Here is a 12,370-nt window from a genome sequence, read left to right as displayed (position 1 = left end):
TTGTTTGTACATAACTGTAGCATTCTCTAATAATTTTTTTTTGTATGTCTGTGGTAGTGGTTTTTATTTCTACTCTATTTATTTCTTACTTTGTTTTTTGGGTCCTCTCTCTTTTCTCCATGGTAAGCCTGGCTAAATATTTCTCAATTTTGTTTTCAAAAAAACAGCTCTTAGTTTCATTGATATTTTCTATTGTTATTTTTGCTTCTATTTATTTCTTCTCTGATCTTTATTTTTTCCTTCCTTCTGCTGGGGCTTTGTTCTTCTTTTTTGAATTCCTTTAGATGGTAGATTAGGTTGTTTATGTGAGATTATTCTTGTTTCTTGAGAAAGACCTGTACTGCTATAAACTTCCCTCTTATAACTGCTTTTGTATCCCATAAATTTTTGAAAATTGTGTTTCCATTTTCATTGTGTCAAGTTTTTTTCTCATTTCCTCTTTGATTTCTTCATTGACACATTTGTTTCTTAGTATCACGTTGTTTGATCTCCATGTGTTTGTTCTTTTTCCATTTTTGTTTCTGTAATTTCTAGTTTCATACTCTTGTGGATGGAAAAAATGCTTAATATAATTTCTATCTTCTTAAATTTGTTGAGACTTGTTTTGTGGCCTAGCATGTGATCTGTCCTAGAGAATATTTCATGTGCACTTGAAAAGAATGTGTATTCTGATGTTTTTAGATGGAATATCCTGTAGATATCCATTAAATCCAACTGGTCTATTGTGTCATTCAAAATCACTGTTGCTTTATTGATTTTCTGTCTGGATGTTTTGTCCATTGATGTAAGTGGAGGGCTAAAGTCCTTTACTATTATTGTATTATTTTCACTTTCTCCCTTCATGTCTGTTAATATTTGTTTTATATATTTAGGTGTTCTTATATTGTGTGCATTTGTTAATGAGTATAATATCCTTTTCTTGTATTGATCCCTTTATTATTAAATAATGCCCTTCTTTTCTTTTGTTATAACCTTTGTTTTAAAGTCTACTTTGTTTGATATGAGTATTGCTATGCTCACTTTCTTGTCATTTCCTTTTGCATGAAATGTCTTTTTCCATCCCCTCACTTTCAGTCTCTGTGTCTCTTTAGCTCTGAAATGAATCTCTTGTAAGCAGCATATAGATGGGTCTTGTATTTTATCCAATCAGCCACCCTATGTCTTTTGATTGGTGCATTTAGTCCATTGATGTTTAAATTAATTACTGATAGGTATGTACTTACTGCCATTTTATTACTCGTTTTACAGTTGCTCTCAAAGTTCTTCTCTGTTCATTTCTGTTTCTTCCCTTGTGATTTGATGATATTCTTTGGTCTTATGCTTATGTTTCTTTCTTTTTAGTTTTTCTTTTTTTTTGTATCTATTGTAGGTTTTTGATTTATGGTTATCATAGTGTTCATATATGTTGACCTATATCTTTTTGTTTTAAATTGGTTGTCATTTAAGTTCAGATGTGTTCTGAAAGATTAACATTTTTTACCCTGCTCCCCACATTTTGTGTTTTTTATGTCATATTTTACACCTTCATGTTTATTTCTTAACTGTTTGTTGTAGTTATAGTTGCTTTAACAATTTTTTTTTGACTTTTAATCTTTCTACTAACTTATTTAAATGGTTGACCCTCTGTCCTTACTATATATTTGCCTTTTCCAGTGGGGTTTTTCCTTTCCTGTAGATTCTTTCTTCTTTTTCACTTCAAGAAGCTCCTTTAACATTTCTTTTAGGGTAGGTTTATTATTGATGAACTCTTTCAGTTTTTGCTTGTCTGAGAAGTGCCTTTATCTCTCCTTCAATTCTAAGTGAATATCTTGCTGTGTAGAGCATCCTAGGTTTCAGGTTTTTCCCTTTCAACACTTTAAATATATCATGCTACTCTCTTCTGGCCTGCAAAGTTTCTGCAGAAAAGATAGCTTTAGCGGGTTCCCTTTTTTTCGTTTTGTTTTGTTTTTGTTTTTGCGGTATGCGGGCCTCTCACTGCCACGGCCCCCCATGCCGCGGAGCACAGGCTCCAGACGTGCAGGCCCAGCGGCCATGGCCCACGGGCCCAGCCGCTCTGCGGCATGTGGGATTCTCCCAGATCAGGGCACGAACCCACGTCCCCCACACCGGCAGGCAGACTCCCAACCACTGCGCCACCAGGGAAGCCCTAGGGGGTTCCCTTTTATATGACTTTTTCTCTGGTTGCCTTTAGAATTCTCTTTATTTTTAAATTTTTGCTATTTTAATTAAATGCCTTGGGTTCATCTTGTTTGGGACCATCTGTGCTTCCTGTAGCCGGATATCTGTTTCCTTCTTCAGGTTTGGAGAGTTTTCAGCCACAATTTCATAAAATACATTTTTGATGCTCTCCTCTCTCTTCTCCTTCTGGGACCCTGTCTAATGTAAATGTTGATATGCTTAATGTTATTCCAGATATGTCTAAAAGAAGAGCTCACTTTGGATTAGAACAAATCTCAAATACTGAAATCAAAAACCATTCTTGTAAACAAGGACAATTTAATTAAATTGAGATCCAACTATATGCTATCTACAGGAGAAACCCTTTAGATTCAAAGATACAAACAGATTAAAAGTAAAAGGAAGGGAAAAAGATTTATCATGCAAACTGCAACCATAAGAAGAGTGCGCTGGCTACCTTAATATTAGACAAAATAGGCTTTAGTGTTAAAAATGTTCTAAAGATGTGGTGGCAGTTCTACACATCTTGAATATACTAAAAAACATTGTACAGTTTATAAATGTATGGATTGTATTTTTACTAGTCGCATATGATCCCTCTAAATGAATTAGGATTATATTGAAAATATTCACCCAAAGCAAAATAATTTAAATATCACCATGGGGCTAAAAAGATGGCAACAGTCATCCACAGTCTAAAATTTTTATATTCATCAAAACAGCCCTATTATTTTACTCTTCTTTCTTCAGATGAAGAAACTAAGTGATTTTCCTGAGATCAGTTGATAATGAGAGACTTAGGACTAGCATCTTAGAATTTAGACTTGGTTTATTTATATACTTAATTTTGACTGTCTACTCTATGTAAAAAACTACTTGGAATTGAGGATTCAGTGGAAAATAAAAACAGAAATGGATCCTGTCTTCTTGGGTATTACAGTCCAGTGGGAATAAGGACAGTATTCTAATAACCACAACTGTGGTGAGTGTTATAAAGAGTGGACTGGCAGTGCTGTGATAGAGTGAAAGTAATTTGACAGCAGAGGGAAGTCATAGAAGGCTTTCTTGTGATAATGGCAAGTGAGCTGAGTTCTGATGGAAGACCAGGCACAGGTAGGGAGGGGTGGAGAGAGTATCTCATGGAGTAGCATAGCAGAAGATTTGTGGTTGGAGAGAGCAGAGTACACTTGACAAATAAAAAAGAGGCTTGTTTTGCTGGCCCATTGAGCTACCCAATAACTCAGAATGTAAGATTGTTTTTAAAATGCAAAATTTGGTTTCCTTGGATATGAATTTGTTATTATAATTTGTTATTTCTTTGTAAGTATTGCATTTGGGTTTAAAGCTTTTGAAATAAATAATACTTGAATGATATCATATCTTCTTTGAAATCCCACAGATTTACTGTGGAATAGTTTTTATGAAAATCTTAGACAATATTTCCATTTGTTATGGGAGATTACCATATTATATAAAAAGCATCAATACAAAATCAGATATCCAAATTGTGAGAAAATTCTAGAGTTAGGCATTTTTATACTGCAAAATGGAGCAGCCCAAATTTTCATTCAATCTTTGATGTTCTTAGCAGCATCTTATTTTAATATACTTTTTCTTTATCTGTAACCAGCAAATGTAGAGCAGTTAAAATACAACGTTAAAGACTCAGTGGTGCATATCTGATTGAATAACCAATAAACAAAATACAGTGTTTCATTTTCCCTGAAACTGCAGACCTTATTCTTGCAAAGACAGATCATGAAGGCAAAAAATAGGTCTATCCTGAGAATTTGATTGTTTAGTTTCTTTTTCCTGAATTTCTCTACTATCCTGTATGTTCCTGTCATTTTCTCTACCCAAAGTAGGGTGAGTCTAATGAACAAATTGTGAAAGGAGCTTTTCTGCGTATTCTATCAATATGGAACTGATTTGAAATGAGGGAGAATATAGAAAGTTTGTAAATGGATTACCTTATATAGTCCATAAGCAGAAGAAACTAGACCTTTGTCTTTTGACATCAAACATGTAGACCAAGGTAGAAATATCCATGGCAGCATTGACCTATAGACCTATTTGTTGGGTCCACGACATGATTTAGAATTTTTAAAATTAGTTTAACAACATTTGAAACTTAGGTGTTACTTACATAAAAGGTTTGTCTTCTCATAAAAATATCAGACAATTTGGTAGCACTGGGTCCACAATAATTAATTGGAATGGCAATTGTGCCTTTTAAAAAGCAGTGAACTCTCTAGTTTGTCACCATCTCCATCTGGCCTTCTTCATTTATTTACATCACTTACTAAGCACCTTTAGGCATTTGATTATTTTAGCACCTGTATTACTGTTCTTTGTGTGCAAGAAAGTAGAACTGAACATGTTAACTCTTAAGAGGATGATATTTTTACTCAACTTGCAAGCTAGCATGTTAGGCTTGCTGCAGTTTTACAAATGCTGGCAGAAGACATGAGACTCTTGGGCCAAAGACAAAGGACTTTATTAATAGCAGTAGCTAGAGTATCAGCATTTTCTTTTACCAGTTCTGTGAACCCAAATTCCTACAGGGTGATTTCTGTATGATATTGAATAATATCTGATCTACATACAGATTCTGTTTTCATGCATTCCAGATCAGGAACAAATCTTTATGGCTGAAAGAAAGTTTAGAATTTTGAGTGGTTAGAATGTTGAGGACTAATTGAGTGTAGATTTGTTATTAGATTAGTATTTTATTAGGTATATATATCTATGTGAAATTTATATGTATATTTTTATAAAATTAAGTTGATTTTAAATTTTTAAATTTTGAGAAAATTTTAGATTAATGGAAGAATTGCAAATGTAATAGAGTTTCTAAAACTTTTCACCCAGCTTCCCCTTATGTTAACATCTTATATAATCACAAGACTCTATCAAAGTTAATAAATTAACCATTGTATGATATTATTAGATAAACTACAAAATTTATTCAGATTTCACCAGATATTTCATTTATTTTTGTTTTTCTGGTTCAGGATCCAACCCAGCATCTCATATTGCAAATAGTTATCATGTTTCCCTAGTCTCCTCCAATGTATAAGAGTTTTCAGTCTTTCTTTGTATTTTATGGTCTTGACCCTTGTGAAGAGGATTGGTCACTATATTATAGAACATCTTTTCTTCTTTTCCTCACCCCCCTCCCTCCCTCCCTTTCTTCCTTATCTTTTTCTGCTTTTGGTATCAGGGTGATGCTGGCCTTGTAGAATAAGTTTGGACTTATTTGGATTTCTTCCTCCGCAGTTTTTTGGAATAGTTTGAGAAAAAGTATTTAAATAAGTCATCACATAAATATAAATGAGAGGAAGAAACCCCTTGTGATCCAATGACAGATGCTGAAAATGCATTTAATAATCTTTAAGTTAACTAAATTGATTTAATTCCTAATTAAAACTCTTATTAACCTGGAAATAAACTCTTGATGAAACCCTAGATTCTCAACATTACATATTTTACTCAATAGTTACTTGCAGATGAATTAATGTTAGTTACAAGTTATTAAATATAAAAATTTAAATCACAAAAGTACCAGAAATATGTAGTGAGGTATTTGTATAATTTGGGAAACATGATGTCAAAAGTAGTAACAAAAAAGTTTAATTGATTTTGACTATATGATAATTTAATTCTTTACCACCAAATATAAAGAAACAAAATACAGGTATTATCAAAGTAAGTTAACCGGGCTTCCCTGGTGGCACAGTGGTTGAGAGTCCGCCTGCCGCTGCAGGGGACACGGGTTCATGCCCCAGTCTGGGAAGATCCCTCATGCCGCGGAGCCGCTGGGCCCGTGAGCCATGGCTGCTGAGCCTGCGCATCCGGAGCCTGTGCTCCACAATGGGAGAGGCCACAGCAGTGAGAGGCCCGTGTACTGCAAAAAAAAAAAAAAAAAAGTAAGTTAACCACTACACTGAAAAAAAAATGCTTGCAACATATATGGTAAGAATATCCATTAATAAAAAATGATTTCTTACAAACTAATGAACAAAAGATGAATTCAACAGCTGACTAGTAGAAATTTGTGAAAACACATTTAACAGGAATGTAAAAGTGTCCAAATAGTATGGAAATATATTCAAATTAATAGAATTAATCTTCAAATTAGAGCCACATTTTTGTCCATCAGGGCATATAAGAAAACATTAATTTCAATGTATAGATTTAGTAACAGTGAAGGGAAGCCACTTTTACGCACTGAAATGGGAATGTTATTTGGTCTGACATTGAGTATGTTTTGACAACTATCAAAACCTCTGAAACAACCTAACACGTTCATTTCTAATTTTCCCCCCAAGCAAACAATTGTACAAGTTTACCAGATTATATAAACAAATACATTTATTGTAGTATCTTATTTATAATAACAAAAAGGGTGTGTGTATTGCTCTGTGAAACCACTTAAATACATATAGTATGAAGATTAGTAAAATAAACTATGTAAAATACCAGGTAACTATTAAACTATTTATTGATAGAAAGATACACAAGACGTTAAGTGAAAATATCAGCTTATATCACTATATGCATACATGTGTGTGTGTGTGTGTTTATATATATATATATATATATATATATGTAAACTCTTCTCTAAATTTAAACATCAAAATGTTGGCAGTAGTTTTCTCTGATGGTAGCATTATGAAAACTTTTGCATTTATTTTGTTGTTTTAAAGTTACTTAAAACAATAGTTTATTTTTTAAAGTTAATTTTCTTAAATTTTAGTGGTATGGTTGATTTACAATGTTGTGTTAGTTTCAGGTGTGCAGTGAAGTGAATGTTATACATATACAAATATCCACTCTTTTTTTATTTTTAAGATTCTTTTCCCATGTAGGCCATTACAGAGTATTGAGTAGAGTTCCCTGTGCTATACAGCAGGTTATTATTAGTTATCTATTTATATATAGTAGTGTGTATATGTCAGTCCCAGTCTCCCAATTTATCCCTCCCTCCCCCAATCCCCTCATAACCGTAAGTTCGTTTTCTACATCCATCACTCTACTTCTGTTTTGTAAATAAGTTCATTTGTATCCCCCCTTTTTTATATTCCACATATAAGTGATATGTGATATTTGTCTTTTTTTTTTTTTTTTTTTTTTTTTTTGCGGTATGCGGGCCTCTCACTGTTGTGGCCTCCCCCGTTGCGGAGCACAGGCTCCGGATGCGCAGGCCCAGCGGCCATGGCTCACGGGCCCAGCCGCTCCGCGGCATATGGGATCCTCCCAGACCGGGGCACGAACCCGTATCCCCTGCATCGGCAGGCGGACTCTCAACCACTGCGCCACCAGGGAGGCCCTGTCTTTATGTGTCTAAATTATTTCACTCAGAATGACAATTTCTAGGTCCATCCATGTTGCTGCAAATGGCATTATTTTGTTCTTTTCTATGGCTGAGTAATATTCCATTGTATTTATGTACTACATCTTCTTTGTCTAGTTCTCTGTTGATGGACATTTAGGTTGTTTCCATGACCTGGCTATTGTAAATAGTGCTGCAGTGAACGTTGGGGTACATGTATCTTTTTTTGAATTGTGGTTTTCTCTGGATATATGCCCAGGAGTGGGAGGTCTGGGTCATATGGTAGTTCTATTTTTAGTTTTTTAGGGAACGTCCATACTGTTCTCCATAGTTGCCATACCAGTTTACATTCCCACCAACAGTGTAGGAAGGTTCCCTTTTCTCCACAGCCTCTCCAGCATTTATTGTTTGTAGATTTTTGATGGTGGCCATTCTGACCAGTGTGAAGTGATACCTTATTGTAGTTTTTATTTGAAGTTCTCTAATAATTAGTGGTGTTGAGAATCTTTTCATGTGCTTTTTGGTTATCTGTCTTCTTTGGAGAAATGTCTATTTAGATCTCTCCCCAAGTTTTGATTGGGTTATTTGGTTTTTTTTGTTTTTGTTTTTTGATATTGAACTGCATGAGTGTTTGTATATTCTAGAGATTAATCCCTTGTTGGTTGCTTCATTTGCAAATGTTTTCTCCCATCCTGAGGGTTGTCTTTTTGTTTTGCTTATGATTTCCTTTGCTGTACAAAAGTTAAGTTTAATTAGTTACCATTTGTTTATTTTTGTTTTTATTTTCATTACTCTAGGAGGTGGATAAAAAAGCTCTTGCTGTGATTTATGTCAAAGAGTGTTCTGCCTATGTTTTTCTCTAAGAGTTTTATAGTGCCTGGCCTTACATTTATGTCTTTAATCCACTTTGAGTTTAGTTTTGTGTATGGTGTTAGGGAGTGTTCTAATTTCATTCTTTTACATGTAGCTGTCCAGTTTTCCCAGCACCACTTACTGACAAGACTGTCTTTTTTCCGTTGTATATTCTTGCCTCCTTTGTCATAGATTAGGTGACCATAGGTGTGTGGGTTTATCTCTGGACTTTCCATCCTGTACCCATGATCTATATTTCTGTTTTTGTGCCAGTGCCATACTGTCTTGATTACTTTAGCTTTGTAGTATAGTCTGAAGTCAGGGAGTCTGATTCCTCCAGGCCCATTCTTCTTTCTCAAGATTGGTTTGGCTATTCAAGGTCTTTTGTGCTTCCATACAAATTGTAAAAAATTTTTTTCTAATTCTGTGAAAAATGCTATTGGTAATTTGATAGGGATTACATTGATTCTGTAGATTGCTTTGGGTAGTATAGTCATTTTCACAATATTGATTCTTCCAGTCCAAGGACATGGTATATCTCTCCATCTGTTTGTGTCATCTTTGATTTCTTTCATCAGTATCTTATAGTTTTCTGGGTACAGGTGTTTTGCCTCCTTAGGTAGGTTTATTCCTAGGTATTTTATTCTTTTTGTTGTGATGGTAAACAGGATTGTTTCCTTAATTTCCCTTTCTGATCTTTTGTTGTTTGTCTCCATTTTAAATATTTTTTACTATGGGCATAATTTTATTATACAATAAAATAACAATATTTAAAAATAATTTTAGTTTCTATCAACAGTTGACTAAGCCTTCTAGCATGAGAATAAGTTTTACACTATTGTTATTTTTATTGTAATGGATATATTTACAGTTAATCTAATTATTTGCTATGGTTATATTTTATAAAAAGTGTTTGCAAACACTGAATTAATGAATACTCAATCATTGCTCCTAGGAGAAATATGAGAGTAAGTTATTGTGAGCTTCTGCTCGCAACATTTTCATCAAATAATCAATACATATCATTATTTTATGTATGTTTCTATATAAAAATACCTAATTTTTTTAACATCTTTATTGGACTATAATTGCTTTACAATGGTATGTTAGTTTCTGCTTTATAACAAATTGAGTCAACTATACATATACATATATCCCCATATCTCCTCCCTCTTGCGTCTCCCACCTACCCTCCCTACCCCACCCCTCTAGGTGGTCACAAAGTACCGAGTTGATCTCCCTGTCTATGTAGCTGCTTCCCATTAGCTATCTATTTTACATTTGGTAGTGTATATATGTCCATGCCATTCTCTCACTTCGTCCCAGCTTACCTTTCCCCCTCCCCGTGTCCTCAAGTCCATTCTCTACATCTGCGTCTTTATTCCTGTCCTGTCCCTAATTTAATATACATTGTTGTTTCATTAACATTGAACTCCCTGGCTATAGAACTATAACTCCTGTCTTTATGAAGCTTATTTAACACACTTATTTTCTCTGTAAGGCATATAAGAGCCTTCTTGTGGTTAGGAGCACCAGCCGACACTTCAGCACATGCTTGAAAGGCATTTTAAGAAGCAGTATCAGGGGTTTTGAGCAGTGCTGCAGCTGGGAGACCTGACACTGACACCAAGACGCTTGAATTAGCTTTAGCAGAAGAGAAATGGAAGAATCACAGAACATTAAGGATGATTCAGGAAGACCCAAGACCACGGAGAACTTGCCTTCTCCCTACACTATTTTCCAAGGAGAGGTTGCTATGGTGACAGACTGTGGAGACTTTATCAAAATCCCAGGCTGTCGGGAGCAAGGTCTGGTCCATGGAGCTCATATGTCATCCTGTCACGTGGATAAGCCCTCTGAGAGAGTAGATGTTGGAGACAAATTGTGGGTGAAGCTTATTGGCTGAGAGATGAAAAATGATAAGATAAAAGTATTCCTCTCCATGAAAGTTGTCAACCAAGGGACTGGGAAGGACCTTGACCCCAACAGTGTTATCACTGAGCAAGAAGAGAGGTGGCCTTCCAGGATTACACTGGGCAGAAGATCACCCTTGAGGCTGTCCTGAACACTACCTGCAAGAAGTGTGGCTGTAAAGGCCACTTTGCAAAGGATTAATTCATGCAACCAGGTGGGACCAAGTACTCTCTGATACCTGATGAGGAAGAGGTGAAGGAAGAGGCAAAGTTAGCAGAGTTTGAAAATCCTGACCCCATGAGAAATTCTTCTAGAAAAGGAAAGAAAGAAAAGAAAAAAAAAGAGAAACATATAGACAGAAAGTTATCTGACTCTGACAGCTCAGACTCTGAGAATGATGGCAAGAGGGCAAGGCATGCATCACAAGACAGCAAGGAAGAAGAAGAAGGAGGAGAAGGAGGAGAAGGAGGAGAAGAAGAAGAAGGAGGAGAAGACGAAGGAGAAGGAGAAGAAGAAGAAGGAGAAGGAGAAGGAGGAGAAGGAGAAGGAGAAGAAGAAGAAGAAGAAGAAAAGAAGAAGAAAAGAAGAAGAAAAGAAGAAGAAGAAGAAGAAGAAGAAGAACAGTGAGGGAGAGTGGAAAGAGTAGAGGGGTTGGTTGAGAGAAGGAACCAGGAGCCTTGTGCCTTGAAGCCCTGGCTCCTGGAGAGACTCAGTCGTGAGAATATGGCCTCCCACCCCACTGACTTCTCTCCCATGGGAGACGGCTTCCCTTTGTGCCACAGGCAGGTTTGGGAGATAGATGTCAAAAGCATCTTCCTGAACACGTTGTTTCCTTATCACTCCTCGTCCCTTTGCAAGTGACCCCTGCAGCTCACCCATTCATTCATCCAACTTCCTTCATTCAGCAGGAGTCCTGTTACCCTCTCTAGCTGCCACTGCCAGAGCCAGATTCCTATACAGGAGTCCAGGCTAGAGCCACAGGTACTGTTTTGGAGGTGAATCTGGCTGTAGTTGCAGAACAGAGTGATTAGCCCTTCCCTGTTGGCCTGCCCTGGGCTGATGGGTGGGTGATCTCTGCTGAATCCAACACAGGGACAGAGGGAGACTGGCAGTAGGAGGGAGAACATGGGAAGAAGTGGTGCTCACTTTTTTCCATTCCCCCTAACATGATTCTACTGTGTTAGAAGTGAGAGCCAGAAAACCATTGATTGCAGTGACTGAGCTTGTGTGTGACGTTCCTCCAGACCACTGAACCAGACAGCTCAAGCCAAGATCATTGCTTTATTTTCTTTTTACTACAGTGTTAGTCAGTTGGTTCCATTTTAGGTCTCTGCTTAAATTTCTGGCACCAAAAAAAAAAAAAAAGTAACATCACCAACAAAAAGGACAAAAATGCAAAAAAGTTGTACTAAATAGACAAAGAGATATTTGTTTACATTGCACCTAAAATGAGAAGGCAGAGTATTGTCTTGTTGACCTCAGCTGAGAATGTGATTTAGGATGACTCAAATTTTTCACAGCTCTGTGTATGTCCACAAAGTACTACAAAAGCATCACAGGTGTTGTTGTTAAAGGTTTATAAGTACATTTTAGTGAGTAGGTAATGTGCAGATATTGGATCCCCAAATAATGAGAATAAACTATACTGTGAAAACTCCATGATACATCCTGTTATTCAGGTTCTTCTGGGGGCCTCAACAGCTAGCAAACTATAATCAGTGCAGTTGTTATCATATTAGTCTTACTTGTTCTAAGAGTCATAATAAGCTATCTTGTTTTTGGTATCCTTCTACTTCCCCAGTCACTTTCCTAGGATTCATCATCTCTATACTGTTACTAGCATCAGCTCTGTAGAGAATCTTATAACTTCTGGGAAAAAAAATTCAAGTCTTTGCGATTGAATCCTGGAAATTATACTAAGCTTCCTTGTATACATGTGTACAATTGGAAGACAGTGTTAAGAATGCTTTTGAACCTCGTTTAAATTTTGAAGTAACACAGATTTTCCTTCCGCTGCCCACAGCCTTCAGGATGGGGAAAAGACAACAGTCCTTAAAGAAATTTGTTTTGAATGAGTTCCTGCTTTAGTAA

At 36.1% G+C, this 12,370-nt stretch overlaps 1 pseudogene across 1 annotated transcript; it reads left to right on the top strand.

The window, feature by feature from the left end:
* The first annotated feature begins 10,059 nt into the window (after positions 1-10,059).
* On the top strand, positions 10,060-11,984 carry LOC309804438 (zinc finger CCHC domain-containing protein 17-like; annotated as a pseudogene). The gene is made up of 2 exons: positions 10,060-10,709; positions 11,959-11,984. The product of its transcript is annotated as a zinc finger CCHC domain-containing protein 17-like (transcript).
* The last annotated feature ends 386 nt before the right edge of the window (positions 11,985-12,370 follow it).

Source organism: Mesoplodon mirus (genome assembly GCF_964341445.2).
Source record: "Mesoplodon mirus genome assembly, chromosome: 5".
In the NCBI taxonomy this organism is placed as follows: Eukaryota; Metazoa; Chordata; class Mammalia; order Artiodactyla; family Ziphiidae; genus Mesoplodon; species Mesoplodon mirus.
This window is presented reverse-complemented; position numbering and strand designations above follow the sequence as displayed.